A 13,507-nucleotide genomic window follows, 5' to 3' on the forward strand; every position below is an offset into this window, starting at 1 on the left:
CAAAAATTCCAGAAATTTCAAAGAAAATTCCTAAGGAAAAAAAACAAAACAAAGAAAAATTCCCCCCAAAAATTCCCCAAAATTCCAGAAATTTCGAAGAAAAATTCTAAAAAAAAAAAAAAGGAAATAAATAAAAATTTCCCCCCCAAAAAAATCCCAAAATTAAAAAAAAAAATTCCCTCAAAATTCACAAAATTAAAAAAAAAATCCCTCCAAAAATGAAAATTAAAAAAAATTAATCAGCCCCAAAATCCCCCCTAAAAGTCCAGGAAAATTCACAAAAGTGCAGAAAAATGACCCTGAAAAATTCCAGAAATTTAAAAGGAAATTTCTTATAAAATAAAAAGAAAACAAAGAAAAATTTGTCCCCAAAAATTCCCCAAAATTCCAGAAATTTCAAAGAAAATTTCCTATAAAATAAAAAAAGCAAACAAAGAAAAATTCCCCCCCCAAAAAAATCCCCGAATTCCAAAAAAAATTCCCTCGAAATCCATAAAATTCAAAAAAAATTCCCCCCAAAAATGAAAATTAAAAAAAATTAATCAGCCCCAAAATCCCCCCCCCTCAAAAGTCCAGGAAAATTCACAAAAATTCAAAAAAATGACCCCGAAAAATTCCCCAAAATTCCGAGATTTCAAAGAAAATTCCTAAGGAAAAAAACAAAACAAAAATTTCCCCCCCAAAAATTCCCAAAAATTCCAGAAATTTCAAAGAAAATTCCTAAGGAAAAAAAACAAAACAAAGAAAAATTCCCCCCAAAAATTCCCCAAAATTCCAGAAATTTCGAAGAAAAATTCTAAAAAAAAAAAAAAGGAAATAAATAAAAATTTCCCCCCCAAAAAAATCCCAAAATTAAAAAAAAAAATTCCCTCGAAATTCACAAAATTAAAAAAAAATCCCCCCAAAAATGAAAATTAAAAAAAATTAATCAGCCCCAAAATCCCCCCCTAAAAGTCCAGGAAAATTCACAAAAGTGCAGAAAAATGACCCCGAAAAATTCCCCAAAATTCCAGAATTTCAAAGAAAATTCCTAAAAAAGAAAAAAAAAAGCAAACAAACAGAAATTTCCAAAATTACAGAAAATTAAAAAAAGTCCCCCAAAAATTCCCCCCCAAAATATCCAAAAAAATCCCGAAAAATTCCCAAAGATTTGGATCCCAGAATTCCCCAATTCTGCAATCCCAAAATTCCCAAGGGTCAGGATCCCCTAAATCCCAAAAATTGGGATCCCAACATTCCCCAGTCCACGAATTCCCAAATTTTGCGATCCCAAAATTCTTTAATCCATGAATTCCCAAAATCCTCAAAGCTTTGGATCCCAACATTCCCAAATTTTGCAACCCCAAAATTCCCCAGGTTCAGGATCCCAAAATTCCCCAATCCATGAATTCCCCAATCTGTGAAATCCCAAAATTCCCCAATTTTGCAATCCCGAATTCCCAAAAATTGGGATCTCAAAATTCCCCAATCCGTGAATTCCCCAAATTCCCAAATTTTGCGATCCCAAAATTCCCAAGGTTCAGGATCCCCAAATTCCCAAAAATTAGGATCCCAACATTCCCAGTCCATGAATTCCCAAAATTCCCAAATTTTGGAATCCCAAAACTCCTTAATCCATGAATTCCCAAAATTCCCAAGGGTTCAGGATCCCCAAATTCCCAAAAATTGGGATCCCAACATTCCCAAATTTTGCAATGCCAAAATTCCCAAGGTTCAGGATCCCCAAATTCCCCAATCCATGAATACCCAAAATTCCCAAATTTTGCATCCCCAAAATTCTTTAATCCGTAAATTCCCAAAATTCTTTAATCCATGAATTCCCAAATTTTGCCATCCCAAAATTCTTTAATCCATGAATTCCCAAATTTTGCGATCCCAAAATTCCCGAATTTTGCATCCCCAAAATTCTTTAATCCGTGAATTCCCAAAATTCTTTAATCCATGAATTCCCAAATTTTGCTATCCCAAAATTCTTTAATCCGTGAATTCCCAAATTTTGCGATCCCAAAATTCCCAAATTTTGCATCCCCAAAATTCTTTAATCCATGAATTCCCAAATTTTGCGATCCCAAAATTCCCGAATTTTGCATCCCCAAAATTCTTTAATCTGTGAATTCCCAAAATTCTTTAATCCATGAATTCCCAAATTTTGCGATCCCCAAATTCCCAAATTTTGCATCCCCAAAATTCTTTAATCCGTGAATTCCCAAAATTCTTTAATCCGTGAATTCCCAAAATTCTTTAATCCGTGAATTCCCAAATTTTGCGATCCCAAAATTCCCGAATTTTGCATCCCCAAAATTCTTTAATCTGTGAATTCCCAAAATTCTTTAATCCATGAATTCCCAAATTTTGCGATCCCAAAATTCCCGAGTTTTGCATCCCCAAAATTCTTTAATCCGTGAATTCCCAAATTCTGCGATCCCCAAAATTCTTTAATCCGTGAATTCCCAAAATTCTTTAATCCATGAATTCCCAAATTTTGCATCCCCAAAATTCTTTAATCCGTGAATTCCCAAATTTTGCCATCCCAAAAATCTTTAATCCCTGAGTTCCCAAATGTTTGGATCCCAAAATTCCCCAGGATTTTGACCCCGAATTCCCGGAATTCCCAGAACTCCCGGCCACCCCCGAGCTCCGGGATTTGGGAATTTTCGGGAATTTTCGGGAATTTTCGGGAATTTCGGGAATTTTCGGGATTTTCCCACCGCCTCCGTTCCTTCCCCAGGTGCCGCTCCCGGACCCGGCCCCGCTCTGGCTCAGCAACGGCAGCCGGGTCAGGATCCAGAATTCCCGGGATTTCTCCCCAAAAATCCCGGATTTTCCCCCCAAAAATCCCCGTTTCCCCCAAAAATCCCCGTTTCCCCCAAAAATCCCCGTTTCTCCCAAAAATTCCCATTTTCCCACCATTTTTCCCCTCATTTTCTCCATTTCTCCCCCCAAATTCCCATTTTCCTGCAATTTTCCCCCATTTTTCCCCTCCCAAATTCCCATTTCCTCCCCATTTTACCCCAAATTTTCCCCATTTCTCCCCCCCAAATTCCCATTTTCCCACCATTTCCCCCATTTTCCTCCTCCCAAAATTCCCGTTTTCCCTCAAATTCCCATTTCTCCCCCATTTTTCCCACCCTTTTCCCCATTTCCCTCCCCAAAATTCCCATTTCTCCCGTTTTTCCCCATTTTTCCCATCACCAAATTCCCAAAAAATTCCCATTTTCCCCTTTCCCCATCCCCAAAATTCCTTCAAATTCCCCCAAAATCCCCATTTGCCCCATTTGCCCTCATCCCAAATCCCCATTTTCCCCATTTCCCCATCCCAAATTCCCCAAAATTCCTGTTTTTCCCACTTCCCCCATCCCAAAATCCCCATTTTCCCCCATTTCCCCCATTTTCCCATCCCAAATTCCCCAAAATCCCCTTTTTCCCCCATTTTCCCCATTTCCCCCATCCCAAATCCCAAATTTCCAATTTCCCCCATTTCCACTCTCCCAAATTTCCCATTTTTCCCATTCCCCCATCCCAATTTGCCCCAAATCCCCATTTTTCCCATTTCCCCCATCCCAAATCCCCATTTTCCCCATTTCCCCTCTCCCAAATCCCAAATTCCCCCCATTTTCCCCATCCCAAATCCCCATTTTCCCCCATTTCCCCCATCCCAAATTCCCATTTCCCCCAAAATTCCCATTTCCCCATCCCAAATTCCCCAAAATTCCCTTTTTCCCATTTCCCATCGCAAATTCCCATTTTTCCCATTTCCACCCCTGCCAAATCCCCATTTTCCCCATCCTAAAATCCCAAAATTTCCCATTTTTTGCCATTTTCCCCAACCCCCCCAAATTCCCATTTCCCCCATCCCAAATCCCCATTTCCCCCCCTATTTTCCCCATCCCAAATCCCCATTTTCCCATTTCCCTCATCCCAAATTCCCAAAATTTCCCATTTTTCCCCCATTTCCCCCATCCCAAATTCCCCAAAATTCCTGGTTTTCCCATTTTTCCCCTATTTTCCCCCATCCCAAATCCCCATTTTTCCCCATTTCCCCCATCCCAAATCCCAAATTCCCCCCATTTTCCCCCATTTCCCCCATCCCAAATTCCCCAAAATTCCTGGTTTTCCCATTTTCCCCATTTCCCCTCTCCCAAATCCCAAATTCCCCCCATTTCCCCCATCCCAAATCCCCATTTTTCCCATTTTTCCCCTATTTTCCCCATCCCAAATTCCCAAAATTTCCCAAATTTCCCCTATTTCCCCCATCCCAAATCCCCATTTTTCCCCCATTTCCCCCATCCCAAATCCCCATTTTCCCCATCCCAAATCCTCAAAAATTTCCCATTTTTCCCCATTTCCCCCATCCCAAATCCCATTTTCCCCTATTTTCCCCCATCCCAAATTCCCCATTTTCCGCTATTTTCCCCATCCCAAATTCCCCATTTCCCCCCCTATTTTCCCCATCCCAAATCCCCATTTTTCCCATTTTTCTCCCATTTTCCCATCCCAAATCCCATTTTTCCCATTTCCCCCATCCCAAATCCCATTTTTCCCCTATTTCCCCCATCCCAAATTCCCAAAATTTCCCATTTTCCCCCATCCCAAATCCCCATTTTCCCTATTTCCCCCATCCCAAATCCCATTTTTCCCCTATTTTCTCCATCCCAAATCCCATTTTTCCCCTATTTTCCCCCATCCCAAATCCCCATTTTCCGCTATTTTCCCCCATCCCAAATCCCATTTTTCCCATTTCCCCCATCCCAAATCCCAAATTCCCCCCATTTTCCCCATCCCAAATCCCATTTTCCCCCATTTCCCCCATCCCAAATTCCCCAAAATTCCTGGTTTTCCCATTTTCCCCATTTCCCCATCCCAAACCCCAATTTTCCCCCATTTCCCCCATCCCAAATCCCCATTTTCCCCCATTTTCCCCCATTTTCCCCCATCCCAAATTCCCAAAATTTCCCATTTTCCCCCATTTCCCCCATCCCAAGTTCCCAATTTTCCCCCCATTTCCCCATCCCAAATCCCCATTTCCCCCCTATTTTCCCCATCCCAAACCCCAATTTTCCCCCCATTTTTCCCCCATCCCAAATCCCCAATTTTCCCCCATTTTCCCCCATCCCAAATTCCCAATTTTCCCCCCATTTCCCCCATCCCAAATCCCCATTTCCCCCCCATTTCCCCCATCCCAAATTTCCCATTTTTCCCCCATTTTCCCCCATCCCAAATCCCCAATTTTCCCCCATTTCCCCCATCCCAAATCCCCAAATTTCCCCCTATTTTCCCCCATCCCAAATTCCCAAAATTTCCCATTTTTCCCCCATTTCCCCCATCCCAAATCCCCAATTTTCCCCCATTTTCCCCCATCCCAAATTCCCAAAATTTCCCATTTTCCCCCCTTTCCCCCATCCCAACTTCCCAATTTTCCCCCCATTCCCCCATCCCAAATCCCCATTCCCCCCATTTCCCCCATCCCAAATCCCAAATTTCCCCCATTTCCCCCATCCCAAATCCCCATTTTCCCCCCCTTTTCCCATCCCAAATCCCCATTTTTCCCCCATTTTCCCCCATCCCAAATCCCATTTCCCCCCATCCCAAATTCCCAAAATTTCCCATTTTCCCCCATTTCCCCCATCCCAAATCCCCAATTTTTCCCATTTTCCCCTGATTTTCCCCCATTGTTATTTCCCCCGTTCCAGTTTTCCTACCGCGACTCCGGGTTCCGCCCGCTGGGCCGGGTCCAGCTCGGGTTCCTGCGCCTGCTCAGCGCCTCCGCCCGCCAGCGCCTGGCCCTGCCCTGCCCCCAGGAAAATCCCAAAAATCCCAAAAACCCCCAAAATCCCCCGGGGAATCCCGGGAATCCCGGGAATTCCCGGAATTCGGGCGTTCCCGGCGTTCCCGGCCTCTCCCTGCGGTTCCTGGGCGCCAACGAGGAGGAGCTGGGCCCCGACGGCCTCCGGGTGCTGCGCGACGGATGCGGGGTGGGTGAGGCCGGAGGGAGCCCAGGGAATTCCCAAATCCTCCCCGGAAATTCCCAAATCCCTCCCCGGAATTCCCAAATCCTCCCTGGAATTCCCAAATCCCTCCCCGGAATTCCCAAATCCCCCCCCAGAATTCCCAAATCCTCCCCGGAATTCCCAAATCCCCCCCCAGAATTCCCAAATTACCCCCGGAAATTCCCAAATCCTCCCCGGAATTCCCAAATTACCCCCAGAAATTCCCGAACCCTCCCCGGAATTCCCAAATCCCTCCCCGGAATTCACAAATCCCCCCCTGGAATTCCCAAACACCCCCTGGAATTCCCACATTACCCCCGGAATTCCCAAATCCTCCCCGGAATTCCCAAACACCCCCTGGAATTCCCAAACACCCCCCTGGTATTCCCAAATCCCCAAACCCCAAAATCCCCCCCTGGAATTCCCAAACCCCAAAATCCCCCCAAAAATCCCCAGAATTCCCAACTCCCCAAATCCCCTGGAATTCCCAACTCCCCAAATTCCTGGAATTCCCAAATCCTCCCTGGAATTTCCAAACACCCCCCAGAATTCCCAATTCCCCCCCTGTTATTTCCAAATTACCCCCGGAATTCCCAAATCCTCTCCGGAATTCCCAAACACCCCCCGGAATTCCCAAATCCCCCCCCTGGAATTCCCAAATCCTCCCCGGAATTCCCGAACCCTCCCCGGAATTCCCAAATTACCCCCGGAATTCACAAATCCCCCCCGGAATTCCCGAACCCTCCCCGGAATTCCCAAATCCTCCCCCAGAATTCCCAAATTACCCCCGGAAATTCCCGAACCCTCCCCGGAATTCCCAAATCCCTCCCCGGAATTCCCAAACACCCCCCTGGTATTCCCAAATCCCCAAACCCCAAAATCCCCCCCTGGAATTCCCAAACCCCAAAATCCCCCCAAAAATCCCCAGAATTCCCAACTCCCCAAATCCCCTGGAATTCCCAAATCCCCAAATTCCTGGAATTCCCAAACACCCCCTGGAATTCCCAAATCCTCCCCGGAATTCCAAAACACCCCCCAGAATTCCCAAATCCCCCCCCAGAATTCCCAAATCCCCCCCTGGAATTCCCAAATCCTCCCCAGAATTCCCAAATTACCCCCGGAATTCCCAAACACCCCCCTGGAATTCCCAAATCCCCAAACCCCAAAATTCCCGTTGTTGTTTCCCATTTCCATTCCCGTTGTTGTTTTTCCAGTCTCTCATTCCCGTTGTTGTTTTCCATGCCCGTCTCTCATTCCCGTTGTTGTTTTTCCCGTTGTTGCGTTTCCCGTTTCCATTCCCGTCTCTCATTCCCGTTGTTGTTTTCCCGTTTCCATTCCCGTTTCTCATTCCCGTTGTTGTTTTCCCCATTGTTGTTTTTCCCATTTCCATTCCCGTTTTCCATTCCCGTTGTTGTTTTTCCCGTTGTTGTTTTCCATTCCCGTCCCTCATTCCCGTTGTTTCCCGTTTTCCATTCCCGTCTCTCATTCCCGTTGTTGTTTTTCCCGTTTCCATTCCCGTCTCTCATTCCCGTTGTTGTTTTTCCCGTTGTTGTGTTTCCCGTTTTCCATTCCCGTTGTTGTGTTTCCCGTTGTTTTCCATTCCCGTTTCCCATTCCCGTTGTTGTTTCCCATTCCCGTCCCTCATTCCCGTTGTTGTTTTTCCCGTTTCCATTCCCATTTTCCATTCCCGTTGTTGTTTTCCATTCCCGTCTCTCATTCCCGTTGTTGTTTTTCCCATTTTCCATTCCCGTTTCCATTCCCGTTGTTGTTTCCCCGTTGTTGTTTTCCATTCCCGTCCCTCATTCCTGTTGTTGTTTTCCCGTTTCCATTCCCGTTGTTGTTTTCCCGTTTCCATTCCCGTTGTTGTTTCCCCGTTGTTGTTTTCCATTCCCGTCCCTCATTCCCGTTGTTTCCCGTTTTCCATTCCCGTCCCTCATTCCCGTTGTTGTTTTTCCCGTTTCCATTCCCATTTTCCATTCCCGTTGTTGTTTTCCATTCCCGTCTCTCATTCCCGTTGTTGTTTTCCCCATTGTTGTTTTTCCCATTTTCCATTCCCGTTTTCCATTCCCGTTGTTGTTTCCCCGTTGTTGTTTTCCATTCCCGTCTCTCATTCCCATTGTTGTTTTCCATTCCCGTCCCTCATTCCCGTTGTTGTTTTCCCGTTTCCATTCCCGTTGTTGTTTTTCCCGTTGTTGTTTTCCATTCCCGTCTCTCATTCCCGTTGTTGTGTTTCCCGTTTCCATTCCCATTTTCCATTCCCGTTGTTGTTTTTCCCATTTTCCATTCCCGTTGTTGTTTTCCATTCCCATCCCTCATTCCCGTTGTTGTTTTCCATTCCCATTTCCATTCCCGTTGTTGTTTTCCCCGTTGTTGTTTTCCATTCCCGTCTCTCATTCCCGTTGTTGTTTTTCCCGTTTCCATTCCCATTTTCCATTCCCATTGTTGTTTTTCCCATTTTCCATCCCCGTTGTTGTTTTCCATTCCCGTCCCTTATTCCCATTGTTGTTTTTCCCGTCTCTCATTCCCGTTGTTGTGTTTCCCGTTGTTTTCCATTCCCGTTTCCATTCCCGTTGTTGTTTTTCCCGTTGTTGTTTTTCCCATTTTCCATTCCCGTTTTCCATTCCCGTTGTTGTTTTTCCTGTTGTTGGTTTCCATTCCCGTCTCTCATTCCCGTTGTTGTTTTCCCCATTGTTGTTTTTCCCATTTTCCATTCCCGTTTCCATTCCCGTTGTTGTTTCCCCGTTGTTGTTTTCCATTCCCGTCCCTCATTCCCGTTGTTGTGTTTCCCGTTTCCATTCCCATTTTCCATTCCCGTTGTTGTTTTCCATTCCCGTCTCTCATTCCCGTTGTTGTTTTCCCCATTGTTGTTTTTCCCATTTTCCATTCCCGTTTTCCATTCCCGTTGTTGTTTCCCCGTTGTTGTTTTCCATTCCCGTCCCTCATTCCCGTTGTTGTGTTTCCCGTTTCCATTCCCATTTTCCATTCCCGTTGTTGTTTTCCATTCCCGTCTCTCATTCCCGTTGTTGTTTTCCCCATTGTTGTTTTTCCCGTTTTCCATTCCCGTTTTCCATTCCCGTTTTCCATTCCCGTTTTCCATTCCCGTTGTTGTTTTCCATTCCCGTCCCTCATTCCCGTTGTTGTTGTTGTTGTTTTTCCCCTCCCCGTTTCTCCCCCAGCTCCCCGGTGGCCGCCTGTTCCTGGAGCTGCGCTGGGCGCGCCCGGAGCTGCTCCCGCTGCTGGACCTGAGCCTGGAGGGCACCGGAATTCCCAAAATCCCCGGGAATTCCGCCCTGCACCTGGGGCCCGTCTGCTTCCTGGGATAGAAACGACAAAAATTCCCAAAAATTCCCACAAAATTCCCACAGAATTCCCCCCAAAATTCCCCCCAAAATTCCCAAAAATTCCCACAAAATTCCCCCCAAAATTCCCACAAAATTCTCCCCAAAATTCCCATTTTCCCCACCCAAAATTCCCATTTTTCCCCCAAATTATTCTCATTTCCTCCCAAAATTCCTGACATTTTCCCCCCAAAATTCCTGATATTTTCCCATTCTCCTCCTTAAAATTCCAAATTTATTCCCATTTTCCCCCACCCAAAATTCCCAATTTATTCTCATTTCCCCCCAAAATTCCTGACATTTTCCCCCCAAAATTCCTGATTTTTTCCCCGTTTTCCCCTTAAAATTCCAAATTTATTCCCATTTTTCCCTCCAAATTCCCGCTGCTCCACCTGAGCCTGGAGGGCACCAGAATTCCCAAAATCCCCGGGAATTCCGCCCTGCACCTGGGGCCCGTCTGCTTCCTGGGATAGAAACGACAAAAATCCCCAAAATTCCCAAAAATTCCCAAAATTCCCAGGGTTTCCCCCCAAAATTCCCATTTTTCCCACACAAAATTCCCGGTTTTCCCCTCCAAAAATCCCAAATTTATTCCCATTTTTCCCACCCAAAAATCCCAAATTTATTCCCATTTTTCCCCCAAAAAATCTCAAGTTTATTCCCATTTTTCCCCAAAAAAATCTCAAATTTATTCCCATTTTTCCCACCCAAAATTCCCAAATTTATTCCCATTTTTCCCACCCAAAATTCCCATTTTGCCCCTGGAAATCCCAAATTTATTCCCATTTTTCCCACCCAAAATTCCCATGTTTTCCCTCCAAAAATCCCAAATTTATTCCCATTTTTCCCACCCAAAAATCTCAAATTTATTCCCATTTTTTCCCCCAAAAATCCCAAATTAATTCCCATTTTTTCCCCCCAAAAATCTCAAATTTATTCCCATTTTCCCCACCCAAAATTCCCATTTTCCCCCCGAAAATCCCAAATTTATTCCCATTTTCCCCACCCAAAAATCCCATTTTCCCCCAAATTCCCAATTTATTCTCATTTCCCCCCTTAAAATCCCAAATTTATTCCCATTTTTCCCCAAAAAACTTCCAAATTTATTCCCATTTTTCCCACCCAAAATTCCCAATTTATTCTCGTTTCCCCCCAAAATTCCTGATTTTTTCCCATTTTCCCCCACCCAAAATTCCCATTTTTCCCCCAAATTCCCAATTTATTCCCATATTTCCACCTAAAATTCTGGTTTTATTCCCATTTTCCCACTCAAATTTCTAATTTTTCCCACAAATTCCCAATTTATTCCCATTTTTTTCCACATTTCCCCCCCCAAATTCCTGATTTTTCCCCAAATTCCCCATTTTTTTTTCCCCCCAAAGTCTCGATTTTTCCTCATTTTTCCCCCTGATCCTGCCAGAAATTCAGGAATTTTTGGGAATTTGGGAATTTTTGGGAATTTGGGAATTTTTGGGAATTTTTGGGAATGGGGAAATTCCCGAATTTACCCCAGAGAGAGAAATTTTAACGTTCCAAATAAAAAAATCTCTATTTATATTATTTAAATTTAGATTTCGGTTATTTTTATTTTTATTTTTATTTATTTCTATTTTATGGTTACTTTTTACATTTTATTTTTTATTTTTATTTTTGGTTTTGGTTTTTTTTTTTTTCATTTTTCATTTTTGTTTTTGTTTTGTTTTTAATTTTAATTTTATTTTTATTTTTAATTTTTACTTTCATTCATGGTTACGTTTTATTTTTATTTTTAATTTTTATTTTCATTCATGGTTACTTTTTATTTTTGTTTTTGTTTTTGGTTTCATTTATTTTTATTTTTATTTTATTTTTAGATTTAGTTTTAGTTTTAGTTTTTTTTTAATTTATTTTTATTTTTAGTTTTGTTTTTAGTTTTAATTTTTTTTTTTTTAGTTTTCAATTTTAATTTTTATTTTCATTCATGGTTTATTTTTATTTTTATTTTTATTTTTATTTTTATTTTTATTTTTATTTTTATTTTTATTTTTATTTTTTATTTTACTTTTTTTTTTTTTTTTTTTTTTTTTTTATTTTTATTTTATTGAAGGAAAGAGCAAAATCTTGGAGTCAGGGATGGGTCCCAGTGTGGGGACTGGGAGGGAACTGGGATCGAACTGGGACAAACTGGGACAAACTGGGATCGAACTGGGATCGAACTGGGACAAACTGGGAGGGACTGGGAATGAACTGGGACAAACTGGGATCAAACTGGGAGGGACTGGGAATGAACTGGGACCGAACTGGGAGGGACTGGGACCGAACTGGGAGGGAACTGGGATCAAACTGGGACCAAACTTGGAGGGATGGGGATCAAACTGGGATCAAACTGGGACCGAACTGGGACCAAACTGGGAGGGACTGGGAGGGACTGGGACCAAACTGGGATCAAACTGGGACCAAACTGGGAGGGACTGGGACAAACTGGGATCGAACTGGGATCAAACTGGGACAAACTGGGACCAAACTGGGATCAAACTGGGACAAACTGGGAGGGACTGGGATCAAACTGGGATCAAACTGGGAGGGACTGGGAGGGACTGGGACCAAACTGGGACCGAACTGGGACCAAACCGGGAGGGACTGGGACCAAACTGGGAGGGACTGGGAGGGACTGGGAATGAACTGGGACCAAACTGGGACCAAACTGGGACCAAACCGGGAGGGACTGGGACCAAACTGGGAGGGACTGGGACAAACTGGGATCAAACTGGGATCGAACTGGGAGGGACTGGGAATGAACTGGGACCGGACTGGGACCGAACTGGGACCAAACTGGGAAGATCCCTGCGCTCCCTCCCCCCAACCCGTGCTCTGAGGCCACGCCCACCACACCATATAAGGGCATAACCACGCCCCAAACCAAATGCTTCACTAGGCCACGCCCCCTCTGCGTCACCACACCCTCCTTATCTGCATAACCACGCCCCCAAATACGACACATGTGCTGTTCAGACCACGCCCCTTCCATCTGCATAACCAGACCCCCAAAATGGAACTCAAGCGATGTTTAAACCACGCCCCCTCATTATCCTTTATTTACATAACCACACCCCAAATCGCTGCTCGGTTCAAACCACGCCCCTTCATCTGCATAGCCACGCCCCAAACACTAATTTTTCCATCCCCCTTATTTACATAATTACCCCCCAATTCGGCATTCAAATGTCATTTAAACCACGCCCCTTCATTTACATAATCATGCCCCAAACTTATCTCAAATGGTGTTAAAACCACGCCCCCTCATTATCCTTCATTTACATAGCCACGCCCCAATCAGCATGCAAATGCCATTTAAACCACGCCCCTTAATCTGCATAATCACACGCCAAATAGCCACTCAAATGTTGTTTAAACCCCGCCCCCTCATTATCCTTCATTTACATAACGACGTCACAGTGACCCCAGTTGATCGAACCACGCCCCCTTATTTGCATAACCACGCCCCAAACCAGCATCCGAACATAATTTGGACCACGCCCATTTCTCATCTTCATCTACATAACCACGCCCCCTTTATTTGCCTAACAACCCCAAAAACAAGAGTCCAAACTGTATTTAAACCACGCCCCTTTTTCATCTTCAGCTACATAACCACGCCCACAGGCAGCACGCACACACTGGTTAATCCACGCCCCCTTAATCTGCATAACCACGCCCCAAACAACCCCAAATACGGTCATAACCACGCCCCACCCGCCATAACCACGCCCCCAAACAGCTCCCACAACTCTGCCAGACCCACGCTCCCTCAATCTGCATAACCACGCCCCAAACAGCCCCAAATACGGTCATAACCACGCCCCGTCCGCAATAACCACGCCCCCAAACAGCTCCGACAACGCTGCCAGACCCACGCTCCCTTAATCTGCATAACCACGCCCCAAACAGCCCCAAATACGGTCATAACCACGCCCCGTCCGCAATAACCACGCCCCCAAACAGCGCCGACAACGCTGCCAGACCCACGCCCCCTCAATCTGCCTAACCACGCCCCAAACAATCCCAAATACGGTCAAAGCCACGCCCCCTCCCCGCCCGCATTGGCCGAACCCAGCGGCGCCTCCCATTGGCCGCCGCTCCCGCGTGACGTCATCAGGCGGCGCCACCCGGAAGCGGCGGCGCCGTCGCGCGGCTCGGGCGGGA

At 44.8% G+C, this 13,507-nt stretch overlaps 1 long non-coding RNA gene across 1 annotated transcript; it reads left to right on the top strand.

Moving 5' to 3' along the window:
- Nucleotides 1-2,726: 2,726 nt before the first annotated feature.
- Nucleotides 2,727-10,891, top strand: LOC136570969 (uncharacterized). The gene is made up of 3 exons (XR_010785585.1): nucleotides 2,727-2,776; nucleotides 5,691-5,972; nucleotides 9,164-10,891. It is a non-coding gene; the product is annotated as an uncharacterized lncRNA (long non-coding RNA).
- Nucleotides 10,892-13,507: the final 2,616 nt, after the last annotated feature.

This window comes from Molothrus aeneus, unplaced genomic scaffold, assembly GCF_037042795.1.
Source record: "Molothrus aeneus isolate 106 unplaced genomic scaffold, BPBGC_Maene_1.0 scaffold_467, whole genome shotgun sequence".
Lineage (NCBI taxonomy): Eukaryota > Metazoa > Chordata > Aves > Passeriformes > Icteridae > Molothrus > Molothrus aeneus.